The sequence below is a fragment of the Amphiura filiformis genome, chromosome 19, assembly GCF_039555335.1.
Source record: "Amphiura filiformis chromosome 19, Afil_fr2py, whole genome shotgun sequence".
Taxonomy (NCBI): Eukaryota; Metazoa; Echinodermata; class Ophiuroidea; order Amphilepidida; family Amphiuridae; genus Amphiura; species Amphiura filiformis.
This window is the reverse complement of record NC_092646.1, coordinates 2619894-2640928: the sequence shown is the minus strand read 5'-3', so window position 1 is coordinate 2640928 and position 21035 is coordinate 2619894. Positions and strand designations below refer to the sequence as shown.

The 21035-nt window shown below is 37.6% G+C and overlaps 1 long non-coding RNA gene across 1 annotated transcript; it reads left to right on the top strand.

Moving 5' to 3' along the window:
• Positions 1-11436: 11436 nt before the first annotated feature.
• LOC140140820 (uncharacterized) lies at positions 11437-20482 on the top strand. Its single transcript, XR_011857300.1, has 6 exons — positions 11437-11505; positions 13336-13539; positions 15657-15809; positions 16792-17355; positions 18233-18362; positions 19634-20482. It is a non-coding gene; the product is annotated as an uncharacterized lncRNA (long non-coding RNA).
• The last annotated feature ends 553 nt before the right edge of the window (positions 20483-21035 follow it).

Sequence of the window (21035 nt, the reverse complement as noted above, 5' to 3'; positions counted from 1 at the left end):
ACTTGCCTTTGGCGGCGAAAAAAAATTCTTTCCCCGACCCCAACTTCCTACCCCCCCCCCCCGAGAATCAAATGGTGCGTCCCTTAGTAGGAAGCTTGCATTTGATTTGTGCAGATACTGACTTTTGGCCTTACATGGAAATATAATTATAATCAAAAAAACATCAAAAGACACATTGTTGTCAAAGCTGTCGCACCTTTCTCAGTCCATGATTTTGTGCAGCAACATTTGTCCATCTTTAATTAACTTGTGAATTAAAAGCAATAATGACATACAACAAAGAAGCAGTTGGTGGCTTTCTGTGAATGGTGAAGTGTTGATAGGAATTACCATTGTGAATGGATAGCAGTGACTCAATGAAGCCGTTGCACATAGCCATGTATAAAGGGCAGCATGATTTGTAGCTGAAACTTGTGAAATATCCTAATTGGGATATCATTGTGACAGGAGAGATACGCTGTGGTGTAGTCATCATTGGAAAAAAGGACTGACTGGCATGATAGCCAATAATTACACAACTTTGGATGCTGATGTTTCAAAAAACTTGAGAAATGAAGACCCTTGTCAAATTATGAACGGTTTCATCTTTGAAGGGCAACACTAACAATCTTAGTGTACCACTACAGAACTTATGAAGGATGAATTACTGCAAGATTTTTCAAATTGGAGTGAAAACTTACAAATCCTGAAGACTATCCTGATGATGAATTCAATTTCATCCATTATGAAGTAAAACACTCACTGACAATAACACTGAACTGAATTGAAACACTACAGAATATCACCATCCTGATGATGAATTTAATTTCATCCATTATGAAGTAAAACACTCACTGACAATAACACTGAACTGAACTGAAAAACTACAGAATATCACCATTTCATCACCGTTTTCATTGGCAACTTTCATCACTTTTCATCACCAAGATCTTGAGATTTGAACTGATAGCGTGGGGAAGAGTGGACCCCATGAATGATTGTGAACTTTGATGTTTTGTGAGCCAGTTCTAGCAGCAATCAAATGATAGGAATTCTGCATTATATTGATTTATTGACTGGAGTTCTGCACCTCTTCAACCATCTGCCCAAGACTTTAGAACATCACTGGAACTTGGAACCTTTCATCATTCACCATTCACTATTTCTAAAACGATGTACACCAAACTCCTTCGCACCAAACATTGAATCTCTTGTAACTTGTTACTCATTCAAATTCATATCAAGGAAGATGAGGTAACCATGGTAATCTTTAAACATGGATTTCCAAATCTTCATCAAAATTGTTATTGTCATTATTGTTTAATGCTGCTTCTGCACCAATCAAATATAGCTTTATGATGGGTATACCCTGGAGTATACTTTAAGCACTGATTCCGACTGCCAAAATTCACAGCCTGGGCCATTTAGGTCCACTCGACTACACTAAATCATCACTGTATATCTAAGGCTGTGTGTCGTGGCAGTCTATAAATCACAGATAGAAACATGCAAATCACTTAATCAGTGTTTAATGTATACTCTAGAGTAAAGCAAAACATCCTTAACAACATGCATATGTTTGTTTCCCATAGGCTATACAATTTAAATATGGTGGTAGGCCCTAAATGCCTTCGCTCACTTGTGAGAAAAAAAAAATATGCCTGATCCAAACACCCTACCCTTGGCATCTTGGGAGAACAGTGTTTAAAAAAAATTATCTACCCAGGTTAAATTAAGATGTCAAAAAATTAAGATGTCAAAAAAAAAACCTCCATTCAAATCTACATCCTGCAATCTGTGTGGGAGATTAAGGTCATGTCTACCATGCATAGAGGGTGTATGGAATAGCCCAGTATTTTGATGCATAGACAATGCCAAAAGTCACACAGCACGGGATATTTAGGTCCACTCTACACCAAATCATAATCACTGCCTTTGAAAATAATCTATCTTCATGAACGTTTCTATCAATTTTGTTGAAAATAAACTTCAATCATCCTCACTGCATGCACAGATTCTATAGTCATTGAAACACTATTTTTAAGGATTGATAGTACTTTGGAATACACAAAATGTATCAAACTTCAAAGTACGCAACATTGGAATAGGGAAATCTACTGTCAGTGAAAATTGGCCAAAGGGCTTTCGCCCACTGCTATTCAGGCCAAGATGCCCTTCAAAAGTATGATTTACACACATTTACAGGTAATCTTATTGAGGTGATCATTAGGACTTGATTAGTAACAGCGTTGTAGCTAGGATATTTTTAGTGCTGGGTGGCATTTGATGAAAATTTTGCATATTTGGCCAAAATTGAAAATTGGCCAAAGGGCTTTCGCCCACTGCTATTCTGGCCAAGATGCCCTTCAAAAGTATGATTTACATACATGTACGGGTAATCTTATTGAGGTGATCATTAGCACTTGGTTAGAAACAGGGTTGTAGCAAGGATATTTTTGGTGCTGGGTGGCATTTGATGAAAACTTTGCATATTTGGCAATATTTTGCCAAAATGGACCAAATTCTTGACTAATTCACTCAAATGGTGCAATTTTGGCCTCTTGAGTGATGGACTGCAGTGCTAAAATTGCAGCTGAGTGGTGGGCTCCAAAACTGAGTGTAGCCCACTGTAGCTACAACCCTGGTTAGTGATTTTTATTCAAATTTGATGACTCTTTAATAAACAACTTGAATTTCTACGTTTTTAAACATGAATTAATTCATACACAAATGGCAACCCACCACTTTGATAGTTGGCTTCCTCAAGTACATATCTTTATATGCTGCACTGGTGGATGATATTGCAATATTAAATAACAAACACATTCTTACATTTTAACATTGAATACAGCAATGATATCTGCATGATAGCCAACATTTCATTAGTATGTTCAGCAATGTTTGTTCTTAAGTTTAAAATTCAATACCCTAAGATTTTTCAAAAACATTTTTACCCAGGTTGGGAATACATGGTTTACTGATGTCGACGTAATATGCATATGTGTATGATGTTATGTGTAGCTGTTATTGAAGACATCCTTCTCATCCAATATCTAATTTTGCCTTAAACATTGGGATATGAAAGTGCACTAACCACTTCTTCCTCGTGGATCCGATGTCTCTGATATCTGGGTCCAACTTAGAAGCTCTCCTTTGAACATTTTTCCAGAGTGGCAATCTTTCTTTAATCCAGGACTCCAAGCTTGAACACAGTATTCCAGGTGTGGTGTGATGTAAGCTCTGTTGGTGACGCCGTCTCTGTTAATGAATTTGAATGTATGTTCAACCCGCAGATAATTCATGGCCTTATATAGGCAACAGGGCACTATTATTAGTAATCATTATGGGCTAATCAATTATTCACAGCAGCTTAGGAGAGTGACGAACCCTCTACTAAATCATCATCCTGAAAGATGTTGATGTACACGGATTGAGCTCCATAATCAGTGATCTCTCCAACTACACTGTCTGGGAGTCCATTCCAAACATGGACTGCAAAATGGCAAAAGTTCTGCCGGTTCTTGAGACTGGCTCAGTCAGTGCATGACTTGGCATTGAGAGACTGGTGCGTGTGGCTCGTCTGATCACATAATGCTTGGGCAGCAATGTTTTCAAGTCTGGTGGGCACAAGCTGGTGTGCATCTTGTAGAGCACAGATGCAGCAGCCACCTGTTGTGTGTGATGTAAAGAGGGGATGTTCAACAACACCAATAATCCTCAATGCTTTGCTCTGTATGAAGTCAAGGAGCTTCAGGGTGGTGGTTGAGGCACTCATCTAGCATAGTGAGGCATACTCCATAACACCTGGCTACCCCTAGTGCCTTCTGGGTTGCTTTTGGTACATTGTATAGCATAGTGAGGCATACTCCATAACACTACGAACCTTGTTTGCTACCCTCCTTAGTGCCTTCTGGGTTGCTTTGGTACATTGTACACTCGACTTGCAGTCCCTAGTCAGTTAAACACCCAGGACTTTCTCTTCCTGTATGGCTTCCAAGTGTAAAACCATGCATTATGTAATTAACTTCTGGGTTGGCGTTTCCAAAATGCATAGTTTTGCATTTCCCTGTGTTGAATCTAAGGAGCCGTTTTGTAGGCCATTTCTGCAGCTTCACTTTGTAGTTTTGTAACTAATCTGCTGAATGTTTGGCAAGATTGGGAAATTGAGGAGCTCGCATTGGGCTGTAGTGACATGTAACATGACGTCTGTGTCACATATGATGTCTGCTCTTTGACCACATCTTTATCTATGTGTTCTGCTAATTGTTCGTTCACTGGGTCTCATGGAAGAACAGAGGAAAAATGGAAGAACAGAGGAAAAATTACTAATTATTATTCACTGAATGAGTCTTTGTTGAAGTTGAGCAAACGGTATTGTTATGGATTGCAACAACCCAAGGCCAAAAAATTTCATTAATGTTCAGCAATGTTTGCTTTAAATTTTAAATTCAATACCTAAAAGATAATTCAAAATAAGCAATTTTTAACCAGCTTGGGAATACATGGTTATTGTTAATGATATACATGTATGCCACAGCTGTTATTGAAGAAACCTTGAAAAAGGGAAACTCATTTCAAAAACATCCAGTCTGTGATAACTGTTCTTGTTTGGAGGTGAAGCACTTATATACTCAGATCATATTAATAAGTATTCATTGTATACAATTTACTTTGAACATTTAAAAACTTAATCAATTTAGATGGGCATGGTTTGATTTCTTCATGCTTTGAGTTGTATTTATAGCTCTGTATAAAAGTTATTAACTTGAAGTACTTATACTCAGAACATGTTAAATAACAATAATAAGCATTCATTGAAAGAGGCGTGATCCCGGGCGTGGTCCGATTGTTTATGCTTTCAGTTGAATTGCTCCAGCGGTTTTAATATGAAAAGCAAAAATTGAAAATGCACTACCTTCCTGTTGTGGTTACAGCAATTGCCACATTTTTGTTCAAGGTATCTAAAACGAAACACATGTCAAGTTTTTTCACAAAGTTTTGAGGGGTTACTAAGTGCAGGGATATTGACATTTCCTGCCCAAGTTGGGAGATGAATTCACTAGCATGTAGCCTCTGGCATGTAGCAGTAAATGGCCAAACCTTTTATGTTTATTTATTTCCCAAATATAATTAAAACACATAGGCCCCAATGTTGCTCAAAATAATTAACAGACCCAGGTAGAATCACAGTCGATCGAGATCGGTCAGGTCAAGAAATTGCTACTGGTACGACGTAACCCAGTACTACCTGTCACGCAAGGGGAGTGGGGGTATATTTATGTGCTGCACCCCATACCACCATGGTTAGATGCACATACCTCAGGGTCATTGCAGAAACCTCCACTCCACATAGCGATCTCTGGCAGATCATTTTTTATCTGTACAATTCTGCAACCCAGTGCAACTGCACTTTGGTGTATCTTGTACATAACGCAAGAAGAAGAAGAAGCAGACAGCAAGAAAGACATTTAAAAAGTAACAAAGAAACAAAACACATGGATTCTTTCAGCATTTAAATATATTTTTATTTATTTGTTATTTAATTACTTGTTATTCAACTTTTAAAGTGTAGATTGATTGAAATCAAAATATATGTTATTTTAAATCATGTTTCAAATATATAATTCAAGATTTCAAATTTATGAGCTCAATTCTCTCAGTTATGTTTAAATAAATTGAGCTTCTAGGGCAAGCTTTGTGGAATAATACAAAGTTTTGAGGGGTTACTAAGTGCAGGGATATTGACATTTCCTGCCCTAGTTGGGAGATGAATTCACTAGCATGTAGCCTTTGGCATGTAGCAGTAAATGGCCATACCTTTATTATGTTTATTTATTTCCCAAATACAATTAAAACACATAGGCCCCAATGTTGCTCAAAATAATTAACAGACCCAGGTAGAATCACAGTCGATCAAGATCGGTCAGGTCAAGAAATTGCTACTGGTACGACGTAACCCAGTACTAACTGTCACGCAAGGGGAGTGGAGGTATATTTAAGTGCTGCACCCCACCATGGTTAGATGCACATACCTCAGGGGTCATTGCAGAAATGTCCACGTAGCGATCTCTGGCAGATATTTTTTATCTGTACAATTCTGCAACCCAGTGCAACTGCACTTTGGTGTATCTTGTACATAATGCAAGAAGAAGAAGCAGACAGTCAGAAAGACGTTTAAAAAGTAACAAAGAAACAAAACACATGGATTCTTTCAGCATTTAAATATATTTTTTATATTTATTTGTAATTAAATTACTTGTTATTCAACTTTTAAAGTGTAGATTGATTGAAATCAAAATATATGTTATTTTAAATCATGTTTCAAATATATAATTCAAGATTTCAATTTTATGGGCTTTATTCTTGCGGGTTTTGTGTAAATGAATTAAGCTTCTAGGGCAAGCTTTGTGGAATGATGCAAAATGCCTTTGTGCAAATTTGTTTTTAATGTATTGCAGCAGAACATGTATATTAACAGCACAGGTTGAATAGTATAATGGTAAACTAGTTTTGGTAAGTGAATGATTAAGGTAGGAGAAGCTTTTCCAAACCACCATATTTCCTAATTTGCATATGCAAATTTGGCGTTGCTGAATGATACACACGGGAGCAGTATATTCTTCTCTAAAATGTTTTTGGCAACCTGTGTGAGTTCAGTAATCTGGGATATTAAATTTGCCACTTAATGTAAAGCTAAGATGTAAACTAACAACTATCGGTATCCATTTGAAACAAAATCATGGGCATTGTCTCTTTATGCCAGTTTTTCCAGCACAAAGTTGTGGAATTATGCAACTTGAATTGCAAATTAGAACTACTTTCCTTGAGTTGCTGAATTTTCAATGCAGTAGTTGTTGTCCTTGCCCCTATCATATACATATCTTACTTGTCACCAATGCGCTATAATTTTTGAGAAAAATGCAAAAATAGGCACAAAATCGGCCAGGGGTGTAGTATCCCCTTAATCGTAAAATTGGTAATTAAATAATGCCGACTGGAGTAAATTTTAGTTACTTATTCACATGCATAAGTTTTCCAATTTTACCAATCAAAAATATGCATATAGGGTGTATATCTGACAATGAACACCATTTCCTCAGAAAAAAAATAAATATCAGAAAATATAAACTCTCAGCTACAATTAGACCAAAATCCAATAAAAAAATGAAAGAAAAAGTTTTTAGTAGCTAGTGTGTTGGCCCGATACGATTAACACAATTTCTTCAGAATTGATTCAGTGTATTTTTCTGTATCAGGAATTCAATCATATTATTGTGGTCAATCTTGTGTATAAGTTAGGTGCTATTAGAATGGACTCATTGGAACGTTCCTAACTCTACCCTGGTCTGCCAGGGTCAAGTGAATGGTTTATGATTAAAGAACCATTCAGTGATCCCAGCTGCGCAAGTATAAAAAAAAATCAAAATTGATAATAAATTGCTTAAAAGTAAAGGATAAGTCATTCAAATTGTCATTTGGTATTTTTGAAATGAAAAATTTGACAAAAAATGAAGAGACGGCAGTATTGACAAAGTTGAAGCCCCATTCAAATACATGTATATATTGACAAGAGGCCTATATAAATTACAGATTACATGTAAATCAGGTTTTTTTTTATGGTTTTCATATCAAAAAAGGTCCATATTTTGGAAAGAAAGTCCACTTTTCACAAAATCGCCCCCTTGGGAAAAGTATGCTTTTTCAAAATCAGCACCCCTCCCCCAAAAAAAATCCTGCGTACGGACCTGATCCATGTCAAGCAAGGTTTTGGCAAATAAACCTATTTGGATAGCACATCCCTATATATGTTTTCCCCAAGTGTAGGGCACCCTCTAGATCCCACCATCTTCATTGGTCATCAAGTCCGGCTGCCCGGCGCAGTACTTGGTCATTAAGTCCGACTGCCCGGCGTAGAATTTTTTTATTTTTGTCACCTAGTCATTTTGCTATGAAAAACATGACTCATTTGGACAGCAAAAACCAAGGGGGAGGGTCTTTTTGGAAATGAGGGTATGGGGATGTACGGCAGATTCGGGGTACATTTTCAGCCATTTAGACTTCGGTGGATTTTCAGCCATTTTGGTTTATTGATGGCCATAATTTCATGAAAATTTGAAAGGGTGTTTTTTTCTTCAAAATTTTGTCAAAAAAGTGCAAATTTTTCCTTACACAAATTTGCGAAAATTTATTAAAAAAATTGGTAGAATTTCTAGTCCTTTGGTTTACGGTTGGGTACTTTTTGAAGTATCAGCCGCTCATCCCTACCTAAACCAAAGTTGAGACCACCCCCCCCCCCCGGTAGCAACATTCCTGTAAATGTAGGTCTCAAATGTGGGACTACCCACTAGATTCCAGCATCCTGATCAGGTACCCCTACCATACCCTTACCTAGCCTTTGTCAGAAGCTCAGTTTGGCTTGATTTGTGAGGGGCAAGTGCTTGGTGCGAGCCAAGGGCATCTGTGCACTGCAAGTGCATAAGCGTGCACTGCAAGTGCATCGGCGCAAGAGATTCCTGACTTGTGTGAGCATGGTTCCCTGTAGCTCATTTCAGCTGATGTTATTCTCCTACACATGGCTTGGACAGGTTGGGTTAGTCTCTGAGTTTCCTGTCTGTGATACAAGACTCTTCTATACCAGTTTCAACAACATATCCTATTGTCTCGATTAATCTTACTGACTCTTGATGGAGACTTTATAAGGATCTCTCACAGATAGATTGGCAAAGTTGGAACAAGATGACAGAATATTTTGGCAGGGTGATGATGAAGGTGATATGACTCTTGGGGATGGTGTTGAGGATGGTGACTTGATTGATGATAACACAAAATCAATAATGAAACTTTAGGAACTGCATTTTATTTGCGCGACAACTATCATAGTACATGCACAATAAGGTTTGGGACAGTTTGAGGTTGGGCACAATGCCCGAGTTGAAGAAGGGCCCAACTCAATTTTTTTACAAAAATGAGTTAGACCCTGCATTTTATTGCCTGCAAACTGTTCTTCATTGTGTGTGAAAGATGAACCTTAATCCACTCTCTAAATAGTCTTCCACGTACAATTAATGATGGTTTTCATGGAAGAAAGGCCCAACTCCATGGAGTTTGGCCCATCTTCCACAAATATTGGGTTAAAGAGGAATTTTGTTCATCCAAGAAATCTGCTTTTCACTACAATAAACTTTCTTGCTAACATATTTTCATGCTTCTACTTGTGCAATTAATGGATGATTATCAAATTTCTGTAGCTATTTATAACACATCTGCTTAATTACGGAACTCGCACCTATAATATATTAGTGGAAGAAGGGCCCAACTTCAGCTCGTATTAAGAACTGTACATTGCCATGGAAACATATAAAATTTTGAATGTATGTAATATTGTATGTTCATGTATTAAAAGTCCCTTGAAGATGAAAACATTCTGTCTATAAAACTTTTACAAATATTTAACTTTTTTCTTAATATCTCAAAAACAGTTTTGATGAAGTTGGGCCCTTCTTCCACTTAGGTATTCAATTATATTGATTTGGTTTAGGAATTCTAGTTGAAGCAAGGCTGTTAGCTGTCAATATGTACCCAAATTTAGAAAATACTGTAAAAGTAAAAAAAAAATAAGCAAATTCAAAATTAGTACATTGCTATGGTACGTGCATCCCTCCTATACCATATATGTTAGCGTTTGTATCGTTTGTCTGGGAAGATGCCGTAGAGTACGATGCCTCTATTGAATGTCATAGTGCCAGCGAAGGATTGGTTTACACGATGTCCTTCGTCTATGTCACCTCCGAGGGACTGTGCCACTTGGTTACCCGCTAGGTGTGGGCGAGAACATAAACAGATGCACAGCGTGTTCCTCTAACGTCTTGTGGCCCTCTTGAGCCTTTGTAAGCTGGGCCAATGGCCATGGGGTGTCTTGTCTTGAGGAACGAGGCCCTCAACATTCGTCTTGTATCCGTTAAGTGTTCCCGACTCAGTAGTCCAGCTGCAAAGAAAGGCATATATGATGGTTATGCCAGTTTTATGAAACATTTTCTTTTGCTGATTATTGTTCTACGGGTGATGCAGAATGAATCGGAACCACCATGTACAATAAAACCAAATATGCAAGTTAGGGTAAGGGGTAGTCTTTTGCACATTTGGGACTGGAGTATGAGGCACAACTATTATCACCCATCTTAAATATCCAAAATTTTGTTAAATCAGGAATGTTGAGAAAGAATTTGACATCAATTTGAATGAAAATTGATTAATTTGGATTTCCTGATGTAACCTTATAAAAGAACAACTTGCAGCTGGACTATGCACCTACCTTGCAGTGGTTTTCGGGCTTACGATTGTGACTTGATCTAAACATACAAAATTTACTATCACAAAACAAAAACCAGTTGGTACAGATGTTTTCTGTTTCAATTTATGTTAAAGCCATATTATAACAATTCCGTTTTTTGCACGATTGTAATCTACTTTAGTCAATAAAGAAACTCTGCAAAAATCAAGACTTTAGGTGCTGTAGTTTTGTCAAAATCCGAGACTTTGAATAAAACGACGGAACCGGTGTTTTATTATTACAATGGAAATATTAGTCGAACATGTATGCACAGTACGTACACGGCGTGCGGGATACACATAAACACACCCAGAGGATTGTATCGTATTACAGTAGTAAATTCCAATTTTCTATGCTTTACCTCACTTGTTCGGCTCAAAATCTTGTTTACATCTGGTCACAATTAACTAGAGGGTGCGATATTTGTTTGTTTGTTTTTGTTTGTTTGTTTAACCAGTCAGTCTGGATGAACACATGCTTTGGTCCAGATGGGACCAGGCTATTGCTCAAACCAAGCTGTCAAGCATGAAAAGAAAAGAAAGAAGGAAAAGAGCAAGGAAAATAATGTCCATTCACAACAAATCTGTACAATTTTGCTCTTGGCATTTGGGTCTAGATGTGTGTGGGGGTGGGGGTGTAGGTGTGTGTGTCTTATATCGGGTTAGAGAACTTGAATAACCTGGTATCTGGGTCTAAACTAAGATTACAGATGACAATCTGTGAGCTAGCTTCTGTGTCACTACATTGTCATATCAAACACTCCATATTCATTAAATATGTGAAGGATATTATTAACACTGGATCCACTCAACTAGTCTTCTTGTAACCCTTGTGAAGTCACATGATTAAAAGTATCCATTCATTCAACTAATTCAACCATTATCTCATTTTTGGGATTTTTGCAGGTACACTGAATATCAACAAAATACAACTGCTGGTGCCGGATTCCTTCGTGTAGCAGAAATATGATAACAGAAAGCATGAATGACCCAACACATACCATAACTAGAAGTAGTAATAGAAGAGAGAGTCCCTCCTGAACCTCATCAGCCTTTCACTATTGTAGAGAACCAATACTTCCATGCCTTTCTCAAGCTCTGGTAAACCCGCTACATGTGCTTCACTAGACTATTGCCTGTTCAAAAGATGATCAAGATTGAAGAGGAGGTCAAGACAAATAACAAAAAGAAACTGAGGTAAGACATACCTAGAAAACATCGGTTTCGACATTGTTCTAAAACATCTGTTATGTTGGGTTATATATACAAAGGGTATATAAAAAGGTATGAAAAGTGTTCTTGACACCCCCCTGGCGATCCCGAAAAAGGGAAAAGAGAAAGGAAGAGAGAAGGGGAGGAGGGGATGTGGTACAAGTGGTTAGAGTATGAGTGTCTCTCACATCACCATGAGAGCGAGGGGATAAAAACTACAATAAGTTTGTAATTTGGGCCACTATATTGTTGGCCTACAATAATGTTGGCCAGGCGCATTGAGCTGGTGTGGACAAAGAAATTTTGCGCACACTGGCTCTGTTTTTTTTACCTTTATTTTTAGCTTAAATTGTCTGAAATAAAATATGCTTGTCTCTGCCACTATTGATCTTAGGCCCCTAAAAGTATGCACCCTTATCTTTAAATCAAAACCTGGCTGCTTGAATACATATGCCTTCCTCATGTGGAGATTGGGGGCCTCCGAATTTTGGCCTGGCTTAGGGCCCCAAAAAAGGTATATCCGGCACTGCATGTGTCAGTGTCCTCTCCTACTCTGTATTGATAGAAATGTTCTGACAAATTTTATGATTTACATTTTCCTATTTTAGACCAAAATGAACTGCATTTTGGTCCATAAACCCCAACACCCAAAAAAAAAAACCACAAAATACCACAATGAATGTAACCACACGTGAATCCAGGGTCTGCGATGACACAATCACCCTAAGTGTTATATGCTCACGGAATTGCTGCCCATGCAGTGATAACCTGTGTAGCTACCGGTCCGTAATCATGTGGTTGGCATGCGAGGGGGGTCAAAGGTTCGAATCCCAGGGGTGCCAAGTGACTTCTTTGTTCATCTTCTCTCCTTTTTCGTATCTTCTTTAACTTATCAAAAGTGTTATGGTTTTAAAATGCCAAATTGCTGCAAAGTGCATTTATCTTGGTAAAGCCATTCTGTCAGTAGATCTGTGAGCGTCCCATTGGAAATTCCTTTTTTTTCATCTCAAACTTAAACATGAATCTTAAAAATATTATAATTCCATCCTTTCTATATGTAAGCCTTAATCATTATGAGTGCTAGGGCAACTCCTCTCATGCCTGAAAAACCTCCTTAGCTGGATCAAAATAACGGGACAAAAGTAACTAAAGTTGTAAAACGCCTATGCATTTTCCTTTGGCACGATTTCAGCATTTAAAATTGCAATTTTTTCTCGCGTTTCATGCACATTTGTCCTGTTAATGTTCTTTTTATTAGTAGCAGATCAGTGGACGATTTGGAAATTTTGATCACTGACTCGGTGAGTCTGGTTCATCTCCAAATTTTAACATTGAAATAGCAAACTTTCGTGCACTACGCACACACTTTTTCAAATTTTTGTGTGCTTTTCCTGGTAGTGGGACAGCTTGGAAAAAACTTGGGTTACAGTTGTGGGGGAGGGATGTCTTCAATCCAATTAGCCAGGGTGGCAATTATGTTGCCATGCACAGGTGCCAGCAAAAGGTAAATCGGGCCATACCAGCAAAATTTATTTCTGAACACCCTGATGTTACACTGTGTAACATGAAAGCAGCATTTAAGGTGGTTATGTTATAATGTTATCAATGTACTTAATATGTTAATATGTTATTAGTAAATCACAATCACACACAGGGACCGAGCTTGCTTAGTATTAAATACTAACTAATCTTTGCAATAGAAAAAGCAAAATTATATGATGCATTACTTCCAAATTTCCTGTAATACTTAGTTTCACTTGTCATGTCTAGTTAGATTAAAACTATTAATACACTTTGAATTATTTGAAATTACAGGTTTAATTTCCTCAGGCAGGCAATCCCAGTATTGATGAAGATGACAATCTATAAAAAGATGACAAAGATGACTGGCTTGATATGGCAGAGTATGATGCAGCAGTGAACAACACAGCATTCAACAACTGTGGCCAATGCATGTTTTTGCTATAGCACTCTACATGCAGTTAACCAATAGATACACTAAAGGCGATCGACTTTAAGGTATACAAAAATGTTCATAGAAGATGTTGTTGCAGCGTGTATACTGATATTGGACTCTGTCATGTTTGACATTTGCTTAAAAAGTTACCTTTTTCAGAGTCTTCATTGAGCAGCGACGTAGCTTGCGACACCATCACGGCGTCTTCATTCAGCGTAGTGATGTTTTGTTTACAAAGTCTATGGCACTCCCAAAATTCACAAACCGGAAGCTCCTCTCCGACCCATAGTGTCTAGCATTGGCAGTCTGAGTTACAATGCAGCCAAAGTACTTGCCAATATCCTCAGTCCTTAGTAGGTAAAACTGAACACCACATCCACAACAGTGGTGAGTTCGTGGAAAAAGTTAAGAACTTGGAAGTTCCTCCAGTTTAGAATTTGATATCATATGATGTCTCTGCCCTTTTCACGAGCATTCCCGTACCAGACGCGATTCAAGCAGTCAGGGACAAATTGGAGAAAGGCGCTACGCTAAAGGATCGCACCCCCTCAAAATTAACCATATCCTGGAACTCCTCACTTTTTGTCTCAATACCACCTATTTTGTTTACAAAGGACAATATTACAAGCAAACCCATGGTGCGGCGATGGGTTCCCCCGTCTCTCCCATAGTGGCCAACCTATACATGGAGAGTTTCGAGGTCAAGGCTCTTGCTACAGCCCTCGCCCCCGTCGAAATGGTTTCGCTATGTCGACGATACGTTAAATCCTCATCCACGAATATGACATAGATGGATTTACATCGCACATCAACAGCCTAGACAAGAACATTAAGTTCACAAAGCGAACCCGAACAGGAGGGTAAACTCCCGTTCTTGGACACGTGTATTCATGTTGAGGATGACGGTAGCACCAAGGTCACCATATATCGCAAACCAACACACACTGACCAATACCTGAATTTTGACTCGAACCACCATCTGGAGCACAAAAGGTCAGTGGTTAGAACGCTTATGGACAGAGTGGACAAATTAGTCACTACAGAGGAGGACAAACAACAGGAAGCGAGCCATGTAAAATCTGCACTCAAGGCAAGCGGCTATAAGTCCTGGATGTTTAAAACCCCCAAACCAAAGAAAAAGAAAGATCGCAAAGAAACAACTGGACAGTATGAGAGAAAAATCAATGTCCGCTGCCATACATCAAAGGACTTTCTGAGAAACTATCCTATATTTTCCGTGACCACGGGTCAACGCTTACCACAAACCGGTCAATACCATCAGATCTTTCCTAGTACATCCGAAGGACAAAACCCCAAAACCCAACAAATGTGGTGTAATCTACAAAATCAGTTGCCCGACTGTGAGAACACTTATGTTGGTGAGACAAGCAGATCTCTCGGCACCCGTTTCAAAGAACATACTAGAACCACTGCCCCCCGAACAGCAGTCGGTGATCACAAAGCTGATCATAAACATGATATTAGTATTGAAGATGTGGAAGTCATCGGTAGAGAAGACCATTTTGGAACAGAAAGATCAGGAAGCCATAGAGATTAAGACACAAAGACCCACGCTCAACAGGGACGCGGATACGACCTGCCCGCCATCTACAATGATCTGCTGACACTTGACCACCCATCGGGTAGTCATGTGACCGGAGGATTGTAAACAAAACATCACTACGCTGAATGAAGACGCCGTGATGGTGTCGCAAGCTACGTCGCTGCTCAATGAAGACTCTGAAAAAGGTAACTTTTTAAGCGAAGATGTTGTTGTTGAAAACAAACAAGTTGTTTAATTGTGTACTCATAACTAAGCCAATGATGCATGTTCTTTACGTGTACAATAATTATGAGCCATGGGTCGTTAAAATTGGGGATCTTTAGGCAGGCTGAGAGGGGTTTCTGGCAGGCCCATAGGAGGTATAACACCACAGCCTTTGCATGTGGGCTTGAGATTGGAATTCCAATTTCCTTTCTCACAAAGTAAGGGCTAAGAGTAAAATTGTACAAAATTGTTTTGGGGAGTGGCCTTCTCTCCTTCCTCTTGCACTATTTTTTCCTATTTCTTGCTTTGTTTATCAAAGCTATCTGGGCCAGCATGGTAGGTATAAATAAATATACTGATAAAAAGAATACATTGTTTAATATTGCTTTTTTCTTTCAATCTTTCATTTAGGGCCTACAGGCATCTTTCCACACCTTTTGCTAAGGCATCAAAATAAAGGAGTTTGCTACACACCTCAACAGTGTTCAAGAAGACTGATGACCTAAGGAGCATGATAGTCCCACTGCTCTCTCTTTACTATATAAATGGACAAAACCGGATGAGGTAAAAAGCATAATCATTTGTCTTAAATTTTGCAGACCAAAAATGCTTGCAGAAATATTACTAATCTTTCTGTGATTGTATTTTGATTCAAAGTATTTCAGTCAATTTGAAGATGAACAAACACAAGGGTGTGTATCTGTAAATAGGAATCTCCTGATATGACTTTCCACACAAAACTTTAAAATGGGAAACTTTAAATTCAAGAAATACATTTGAAAAGGCTTAAAAACAAAGAATTGCTTAATTTTTAGTAGTAACAATTTGCTTAATGTTTAGTCGTAATATATGCCTGGACATTGGATTGTATCAAAAATGAGTAGGATCTGGCTTTGACTGAGCTTTCCAAATCTTTTGGGCTAGGGTGATCTAGTCGGCATTTTATCTATGAAATCTTATAGGACTCTGGGTTTTTTATGCATCAGATGTCTAAACTAACTTCTAGACAATATCATCCCCTGAAGTTCCGGTCCATGAGAGTATCATCAAATGTGTACAAATACAGTTTCTTTCTAAATACCATATCAGAGTGGAATAACCTCCCATCATCTGTTCTAGAGTCTGGTAGCATTCAAAACTGTACTATGTAATAATATAACTCAATGTTTAATCTGTATTCACATATAAATATTTGTGTTTTCATCATAGGCCATTTTTCTTAATTAGATGCTGCTTTTGCAATTTTTATTTGTTATTTGTTTAGGTTAAATTTAGATTCTCCTGACCCTTATCTTGCAGAAAGTGTATGCTTTAAAGTGCTGGGAGGCTTAACAGTTTAAGGGGAAGTATACAGATATGCCTTTGATTTGATATGACTTTGGTTGGGTTGCATGCCTGATGTTGAACCATGTCATTCCAATAAATCTAATGAGATTTTAAAAGTTGAATGAAAAGATATATTCAAATGGTAAAACTTTTGACAATTGCTTTTTGTCAAAAATGAGCAGCAGGTCTTAAATGAATTTTAATGTTCTTTTCTATGTAGACTGTGGAGGTACATGTGGAAACTGAGAATGGCTATTGATGGAAGCGAAGAGGAGCTAGGATTCCACCTGGAAAAGAGGTGAAGCAGGAGAGTTGTACCGGTGGTGGTGTCAGACTTTGATTTTGCTGACGACATTGCACTGTTGTCTGAGGAAAACAACAAGAACTGCTTCACAGAGTTGAGACTTCAGCTGCAATAGTGGGCCTGAAGATGATTGGAAGTAAAACAAAGTTCATGTCTTAAAATAACAAGAGAGAAAGTATCACAACAAATGACGGTGTAGTACTAGAGGGGGTCGATGATTTCAAATACCTAGGCGCAAGTAACATATGACAAATGCAGACCTATATGGAGATTTTCCAAAAATAAGCCACAAGATCAGTAGAAGTGAGGAGCCCGCATCAAAATTGGTTCATTGGATACCCTAGCATGGGAGGCGGAAATCTGGAAGACCCAATATAACCTATGTAGACATTCTGAATGATGACGCTCGATTGGAAGCAGCAGACTTCAGGATAGCAATGGAGAACAAAAAGTTTGAGGACACCACTCGAAATAAGTCAAGTAAGTAAGTTAAGTGGAAGATATTTCCAAAATCTTTCACAGGAGGTTTGGATTTTAAATGGAATAGCCCATTGCATGCTTTCACAAAGTGGAGTCCACTGATCATGGTTCATGATTACACGCTTGAACCAGTCAGTGAGTGTAGAGGTTTGTTGATCATATTTGTGGCATTGTGTTCATGGACAAATAGCAAATTGTGTGGAGCTTTTACACATAAAACACACATGAAACACACAGGAAGAAGAAAAAACATGTCAACGTAGTATATTCTTTTAACATTATGATACCTAAATCACAAAATTTGTGGCATTTTTTTTAGGCATTTTGGTGGCCATTTTGAAAAAGCGCCCTCTATTTGGAGTGTCCCTACATTTGACAAGGTTGCATACAGAATCACTATTTTCACCCCTACTGTACATCCCCAACTAGTATTAAATGCACTTGTGTGCTGTTCCAACAGATCAAAGTTTCTTCATACATGTGAAGACAAACATTATTTTGGCATGATGATTCATTAATATGCAAAACTATAAGAAAACACGAATGATTGGCATGGCTGTGACACTTCAAAAAAGGACCGTTTTCATTAACATTTCATAGAGAATTGCATGGAAAACCTCAAATTTGTGAAATTAAATTGTGCGGGGAAAGGAAAATTTTGTGGTGAACTAATAGCAAGTTTTGCACATAGCTTCCTCATCCATGGAGAAATATGGAGAAAGCCTGTATGCACCTCTAGCAAACTTTGGAATGTTTACATATTTACATACTCAGTGGCAACAACACCACATAATTATATTGGAATCATCAGCCTGTCTTGTATTAAATGTACTTCTACTATGGCTACTGACAAGCTTTGTAATTTTTTGCCTTGCAGCATTCTTCTACCTGGGAAATTCCATGGGTTCTGGGTCAAAGAACTGCACCAACTGCAACATTGGCATCTTTCTGTTAGGCGGTATCCATTAACCTTGATCATTTTGTTAGAATGATCTGTGGAATTCCTGGTGAGATACATGTAGTTTTGCAACTTTTTCAATTCAGGCTTTTTAGGCTTAGAATCTACAAGATTCTTTCCTATTTTTCTTGTCAAAGTTAATCAAGGCATTATCTATGTATTAGGCCATATATTCCATTCAATATCCACACTACCCGTGTGGAAGATTTTGGAAATATCTACCACAAGGGGGTTATGAATTTCAAATGCCAGAAACATGTACATTAGCAGCTCTATTTGAAACTCATCCTCCTTCAGTGGAAGATTAAGGTTAAATCTTTCTCAGAGGGTGTATGAAATCCAAATGGAGCTGCTGCTGAATGTGTTCATTCCATTTGAAATTGATATCCCCTGTGGAAGATATTTGCAAATTCTAACAGGGGTGGTGTGGATTTGGGTTACTCCTTCGTGTAATTATACACGAAGTTAGGGTTAGGGTTAGTTTAGGATTAGGGGTTGGGTTAGGATTAGGGTTAGGATTAGTTTACACGAAATAATTACATGAAGAATCGACCTGGATTTGGATAAAGGTTGCTTTCCAAGTGACTAACATGCAAACTATACCTAATACATAGTACATGCATAAACTTGCTTAATATATTCAGTTTAGCGTTGATGGAGTAAAATATATCAATTCTAAATCATTCCATCCAAACTAAAATCAGAACACTGAATACATTTTTAATTTGTTGAAATATCCAACAAATCAGTTAATGAGGCAAGTGATAATTTATAAATTAAAGTGAAACACAATGTCTTCCCCAGTCCTTCAAATTCAATAAATGAAAAACAAAACCCACAAGAATCATGCAGTTGTTTTTCAAATCCAAGCAATATTTTAAAACTACTTTGTATTATTCAAAACATAAGAAAAACATGTGTAAATAAAGCGAAAAAATGCAGTAATGCATCAAGCTAGTGATGTGTAATTTGTCATTGCTATCAGCAGTAGATAGCAAAAAATACTGCAAATGATACCATGTTAATTAGCTGTTTGCAAAGTCAAAATAGTTTTAAAATGGAAACAAAACCGTTATTATAGCAACTAGTACAAGGATCCAAATTTATGTTGATGTCTGCAGAGTGCATCTCTTGATACCTTCAAAAACAAACAAGAATTTTAAAAATGATAAAGTGGTAAGATTCTTAAAGAAATACATTAGAAAAGGCTAGAAACAGAAAATATATGGTCTTGATTATTAATCCTTATACAAATATGAACTGGATCTGACTTTTAAAAATACAAATTTGACTAAGCTTTTAAAATGTGTTTTATTTCAGAGATGCCTGGCGTATAAGGTGATCTACATTGTATATAGTTGGCAATTTTCTGCAAACTTCTCTGTTTTTTCTATCATGCATAAGGTGCCTTCACCTGACCTTCATCATTGCAAAAAGTGGAAAGTGAAAAGTTCTGAAGTGCTGAGAAACTCTAAAGTTAGTCATTGTACGAGTTGTCTGAGTCGGTGCACAAGTTGAACAACACAAAATAAAAAGGAATGGTAAGACTGCATGGGAAAAATGCAAATATTTAGGCACTTATCTGGACACATCAGATGATATAAAGAGGAGAAAGAGACTGGCCATGGCAGCAAATGGAGTGAAATAAACAAAGCAAGAGACCAAAGTGGTTTGAACATCTAACGAGACTACCCAAAAGAAGCAAATCAAGTCAAGTTTTGATTGGATCAAAGCAGATGACAAAAGCATTTTGACCTCTGACCTGACTGCCAAGAGAGTTGTCATTGGCTGGGATGCCAAGTTGAGTGTAATCGATGGTGATTATAGTTGACGTTCATGAAAATGAAAGATTTTGAAATAAAGGGTTCACCAGTTCCTTCATAATTGTTTTACCAAATTACCAAATTATTAATTATCATAAGCATTTTTGGCCACACATTGTTTGGTCACAATGGCTCATGTAAGAAAAGATGCAGTTTTGATTGAAAGTTGCACTTTGGTCCATTCAACTTTCAAACAATCCAGCAGGTCTGACATACTGTAGAATACATTCTGCAAGCTTTGTGAAATTAAAATGTTCCAAACTTTGATGCAATGTTTGACATTGTGAATTGGACCATGTGTAAAATAAAACCGACCACCAATAATTTATTTTTACCCTCAATAAAGAGAGATTACTATAATAATTTGTAGAATATTTTCAAAGTTTATGAACAACTTAAGGAACTTAGAACCTGTGAACCATTTATATGTAATGTGATCACAATAAAGAATTGTCAGCAACTCACCACTTCATTTTATTTCCTGACATTATATTCTCATCATTGTGCTTGGATCAAGTCTTCAACAACTCTTCCTACGTTTGTACAGGAGCCAAGCGTTGTTAATCGGTGATGAATCCACAGTCCAATAGCATATAAGTGAACACCAGGTTGCATATTACGCATTAGCACATAAAATTCATCATGCCTGGAACTTTTGCGTAACATGGAGGTAGCAGCCAGCTAAACATTACTGCTTTGTTCTTCAGTTTTATTGCTATAATATCAACTGATTGATTGGCAAGCTGACATTCAGAGTGAAAGAATCATGTGAATTTAATGATCTTTAGCTTGTTTTCGTTGTTGAAACTATGTTTCACCATTGTTCAGCACAGATTAACAACTCGCGTTTGCCGCGTCTGTGTGGTTTACTACGAGCTAAAGCTGCCCTCGCAAAGTAA